General features: G+C 41.8%; 1 non-coding gene across 1 annotated transcript; it reads left to right on the top strand.

The window, feature by feature from the left end:
- Positions 1–3,570: 3,570 nt before the first annotated feature.
- TRNAV-AAC lies at positions 3,571–3,643 on the top strand. The gene has a single exon. It is a non-coding gene; the product is annotated as a tRNA-Val (tRNA).
- The last annotated feature ends 2,357 nt before the right edge of the window (positions 3,644–6,000 follow it).

The raw sequence follows: 6,000 nt of genomic DNA on the forward strand, positions 1-6,000 counted from the left end.
CCCCCACCCCAACAGAACTGGCCATCTAAATCCATTTACTAGAATAAAAATTAAAAGCAAAACAAAACACAGACTATACAACATAGTGAAACCTATTGTAAACAATGGACTATAGTTAGCAGAACAATTATAAAAATGTTCTTTCATGAATTGTAAGAAATGTACCACACTAATGCTGGGTATTAATAATAGGGTGGTATATTGGTTTGTATGTATTATGTCCCCCAGAAAAAGCCATATTCTTTGATGCAATCTTGTGGGGCAGACCTATTAGTGGGGATTAAGTTGGAACGTTTGGATTAGGTTGTTTGCATGCAAATGTGCCCCACCCAACTCTAGGTGATAACTCTGATGAGATATTTCCATGGAGGCATGGCCCCACCCATTCAGGGTGGGGCTTGATCAGTGGAGCCATTTAAATGGGCTGACAAACAGAAGGAACCCAGTGCAGCTGTAGCTGTGAGTGATGTTTTGAAGAGGAGCTACAGCCAAGAGGGACACTTTGAAGAAAGCACAGGAGCTGCAGATGAGAGACAGTTTGAAGACGGCCGTTGAAAGCAGACACTTGCTCCAGGGAAGCTGAGAGAGGACAACTATCCCAGGTGCACCTAAGAGTGACATTTTTGAGGAACTGTAGCCTAGAGAGGAACGTCCTGGGAGAAAGCCATTTTGAAACCAGAACTTTGGAGCAGACGCCAGCCACGTGCCTTCCCAGCTAACAGAGGTTTTCCGGACACCATTGGCCATCCTCCAGTGAAGGTACTTGATTGCTGATGTGTTACCTTGGACACTTTATGGCCTTAGGACAGTAACTGTGTAACCAAATAAACCCCCTTTATAAAAGCCAGTCCATTTCTGGTGTTTTGCATTCCAGCAGCATTAGCAAACTAGAACAGGTGGCATATGGGAACTCTGTATTTTATGCAGGAATTTTCTATAAATCTACAACTTCTCTAATAAAAAAAAATAATGTATCCCTTGTAAACAAGATACAGACAGTTGGTTCCTGTTTTGTTTTGTTTTGTTTTGTTTATTTTTTTATGTTACTGTCCAGCCTAACAGTCTCTTCCTCTTAGAGTGTTTGTTCCATTTATATTTAATGACATTATTTATATGGTTGGATTTAACCCATAATCATGCTTTTTATTTTCTATTTGTCTCATCTATTCTTCATTCCATTATCCCCCCCCCTTTTCTGTCTTCCTTAGAATTAATAATTTTGTATTATTCCGTCTAATGTCTAGTAGCTTTTTAGTTATACCATTTTGGTTGTTATTGCTCTAGAGATTTAAAAATGAATTCTTTACTTATTAGAGCCTATCTTGAATTATTATTCTGCAGTTTTTGAACTTTTTAAGGAACTTGCAACAGTATAATTCCAAATGACCAGCTATTCTTGAAGCTGCATTGATAAATATGTTGCTCCCCTGTTTTGGTTTGCTAAAGCTGCTGTTATGCAAAATACCAGAAATAGATTGGCTTTTATAAAGGGGATTTATTAGGTTACAAATTTACAGTTCTAAGGCCATAAAAGTGTGCAAACTAAGGCATCAACAAGAGGATACCTTCACTGAAAAAAGGCTGATTGCATCCAGAACACCTCTGTCAGCTGGGAAGGCATGTGGCTGATATCTGCTAGCCCTTTGCTCCTGAGTTCTGGCTTCAAAATGGCTTCCTCCAAAATGTCTCTAGGCTTCTGTCTCTTTTAGCTTCTCTCTCTCATCCTCTATGCATCCTTGCTTGTTCTCCCAGGGCATTTCTCTCTAAGTATCTGGGGATCCTCTCTTTGCTTCTCAGGGGCAAACTCTGGGCTGCATCTCTTAGCTTAGCATCTCCAAAAGTCTCCCTCTCTGCATCTCCAAGCATCTAGGTCTGTCAACTCTTAGCTTCTCCAGGGGGCAAACTCTCGATTACATGTTTTAGCTTCTCTCCAAAACATCTCTCTCAGCTTCTCTGAGCTTCTCTCCGTGAGCTTTCTTAAAGGATTCCAGTAAACTAATCACACCCCCATGGAAACAATTTAATCAAAAGATCCCACCCCGAGTTGGGTGGATCACATCTCCTTGGCAACAGTCAATCAAAATGTCCCACCATACAAGATTTTGGATTAAAAGATCATGGCTCTTCTGGGTTCATAACAGCTTCAAAACAGCACATCCTGTATTTACCATAAACGTTGATATTCTTGTTGTTTACACAACTAGAGGTCTTTATTTTTAAAATTTACATAACCACATTTTATTTACCCATATATTCACCCTTTCTGGAGGTCTAATCCTTCCTGCAGGGCCATGCTTCTCTCTGAGATCATTACTTTTCAGCTTGAAGAACTCCCTTTAATATTGTTTGCAGCAGGGCTCAACTGGAAACAAATTCTCTCAGCTTCTGCTGTTTGAAAAATGCCCTTTTTTTTTTTTTTGGTCTTTATTTTTGAAGTACGTTTTTACACAGTGTGTAATACTAGATAGGCAGGTTATTTTTTTCTCTTTCAACACAAACTATTTCATTCCCTATTTTTATTGTTTGAATGTTTCTATTGAGAAGTCATCATTCTTACTGTTCTCCTCAATATATTTTCTGTCCAGCTGCTTTTAAGATTATTTTCTTTATGTTTGGTTTTCAACCATTTCAATATGGTTTTTATGTAATTATAGTTTCTTTTTGTTCATCCTGGTGGGCATTTTCTGAGTGTATTGAATCTGTGTGTTGATGACACATACATTTTTTAAAATTAGAGAAACTAAGTTTATAGAAAAATCATGTGTAAAATGCAGAGTTCCCATATACCACCCTACTATTAACACCCTGTATAGTGTGATATATTTGTTACCACTGATGAAAGAACATTTTAATAATTGTACTATTAACTATAGTGCATGGTTTACATTAGAATTCACTGATTATGTTGTACAGTCCCATGACAATACATTTTTCATTGAGCTTCTTAATCTTCTAAGATTTTTGCATTTTAGAGTATATAAATTACACCTTGATTACGACAACAAAAACACCTTCTCTAGATGACTTCTACATTCCAAGAATTAAAGGTTAGCCTCCAGTCTCTCCAATCTTTCTCATCAAGTTCAGATTAAAATAAAACTCCTCCTGTTTGGAAGGCGCATGCCTTCCTCTCTGATCTAGTACATATATTCCCACTTAATCTATTTTTTTCCCAGTTCCTTCTTCAAATGCTTGGGTTTCCCCCAAATACCATGATCACTCCATTCGGTTCCCATAGACAAAATGGCCTCTCCCCCAACTTTTTTTCAACCATCATTCTTTTCATCAATTAAGTCTCAGATCTGGTGTCATTTTCTGTAAAAAGCTTCCTTGATGAGCCCCAGTGTGGAGCTATTATGAGCAGATTGCTTTGAACATAATAGATATATTTGGTGAATGCCTTTCTGCTGTTAAATATCAGTCACCGATATGTGATATCGTTGAATTCAGTAAGTGGAAAACGTGAGGGAAAGAACAACACTACAGTCAGAAAATCATTTACAAAAAAACAAGACAGGCCATCAAGCAATATTTACTTCTATCTGCAGGGGAAACTTGTGTCCACGCGAAGTTTCCGTAGTGTAGTGGTTATCACGTTCGCCTAACACGCGAAAGGTCCCCGGTTCGAAACCGGGCGGGAACAGGTTTTTAATTTGTTCCCGGTTTCGATTCATGCACAAACCTGTGTGGTGGTTTTGTTGTCCAGGATTTAAAAACAAACAGAAGTCTTTGCGCCCTTTTGCCCTCCAGGACAATAAAATTAAATTCTATCCTAAGTTGCAAGAGTGGGATTGTTGCCTCGGAATTCCGAGTGCCCGACGTGCGAGTTTTCAGCAAAGTGATTTTTAAATGAACTTCTAGGAATGAAAAGGGCTCCACTTGGAAACTGAGCAGCGACAGCCACCGAGTGTCGGTGGAAGAGCAACAGTCATCTCCCGCAATTGTTATTGCTGTTGTTGCCATACAAATATTTCTAGAAATCATCAGGCGTGGAGGGAGAGGAAAAGTGCGGAAGAAAAGTGCCTGAAGGGATAATAAGAAGAGATTCCCGCGCTCAAAACTGCCTGGGCATCCGTTCTGGGTATCTGACATAATTTTGATTTTCGTCATCGCCCTTTTTCCCTGTTCTGTCCCCCACACCCCCAATCCCGGAAACACTACCCTGGGACTTGATTCTCTGCGGGACTTGATCTTGGACTCTAACTTTGAGTGCATTCCTGCGCCGTGGGAAATGACGGGCCGCGCCTCTGAGGGAAGCCAGGAGCAGTGCTGGGGAGCTGGGACAGACCCTCTTCCAGGCCCAGGACGGACTTCGGGCGCTCACTCGCAGCTGGGAGCATCCTTTTCAATAAACGCGAATTTCTCCCAGGACTCAGCGTCTGGCATGTAGCTCTGCTCGAAGTGAGCGCCCAGCTTGTGGAGACCGTAACGAGTGGAAGGAAGGATCCGACCATTCCTGGAAATCAGTTTAGGGTTCGCGCCGTTTGTGGGATTTCTTGGAGATAGAAAGGAAGAGAGGAAAGGGTTTAAAAGTTTAATGACTTGTTGGTGCGTGTTTCGTTACATATTTTGCTAAAAATCACGAACTTTGGGAGGACAGTTTGGAGGGATCTCCCCTTTCCGAACCCACATTCAAGGAAATTATTTCATTACCTTGACGCCTAGTATTAAACTCAGTTAACAACCTCATCTGCGGTGACTGTAGTGGCAGAGCCTGTGATCTCCAGATGGGTAGCCAGTGCTCAGAATTTGCCAAGATCCCCCCAGGGCATGAAGGCGACTCCCATGATCCTTCCTATGATGTGAATGCTGTCAGACTTAGATAACGAAATTTAATTGGCTTTTCCTTAGAGGCTATGTCTCTCCATACCTGTCTGGGTATTTTGAAAGGATAAAGGGAAAAGGAGGTAGAAACTAACATTTTAAGAGCCTAATATATACGACACATTTTATGGATGTTATATTCTACAATGCTCATTACAACTTGCGGAAATGCCCTCCCCGAATGTCCGACTCTTAAGCACTTCTCCAACTGCAGGTCACAGCTCACTGCCTCTTGCAGTCTATGCTGGGTAGTCCTGGGCCGCCGTGCAATCAGTCTGTCTCCCACGACTCGGCTTTACACATGAGATCCCAGCTAGCGGAAAATCTTTGTGCTTGCCTCTTTGCTTGCTCCTGCTTAGATCTCAGCTAAGTTATTTTCAGCTAAATTGTTACTTCTTCCAAGAAGACTTTCTTGAATTCCTGTCGCAGCCCAAGAGGGCCATGCCAGTCCAAAGGCCAAAGAAGACAATGAGCATTTTCTGATACATGAAATTTTTTTTAGGGCTTACAGGGTGAGAAGTCGTGGAGAGATCATGACGGCTCTCTCAGGCCGAGCAGGCATCGCGTTCACAGGGAAGACAACCTAGGGATGCAAAAAGCACAGAAAGCCTTTTATAAGGGTTTAAAACAAAGGCCTTCCTAAGGGTGGGGGCAGCATAGACGCAGGAATAGGTCATTCTGACCTGGGGGGTGATGCAGGAAGGACTACAATAACACTTGAACAATTACATTTTGCCCTTTTGTGTGAGACTAAGAGCCTCTCACTTCCTGCCTGCTTGTATAAAGTTACATTTTAAGGTCAATTTACCCTTTTTTTCTTTACTGGCTTAGAAAGACAATAAGTTAAACATTTAGCTGCCTAGGTCATGCACACTGCTGTACACCGAAGATCTGCAGGCCTGTTTTGCTCAGGCCACGGGTTGCCACAATTCCCTAAGTGTTGGGGACAATTAAGGTAGCATATATAATATTCACCTTCAGCAATACCGGTAACATGCAACATGGCCACCAGGGCTGATGCAAGAACAGCCTAAGCTATAATTAGCCTTCTTCAAGGAAGTAACAGTAGTTCCCGCCTAAGCAGTAGCTAGTTCGCGCCTAAACAGTAGCCGCCCATTGGCCATCCACCCCAGCAACAGCAGCCACCAATCCCAGACCGCCACTTGTTGTTACTAG

Source organism: Choloepus didactylus, chromosome 7 (genome assembly GCF_015220235.1).
Source record: "Choloepus didactylus isolate mChoDid1 chromosome 7, mChoDid1.pri, whole genome shotgun sequence".
In the NCBI taxonomy this organism is placed as follows: domain Eukaryota; kingdom Metazoa; phylum Chordata; class Mammalia; order Pilosa; family Megalonychidae; genus Choloepus; species Choloepus didactylus.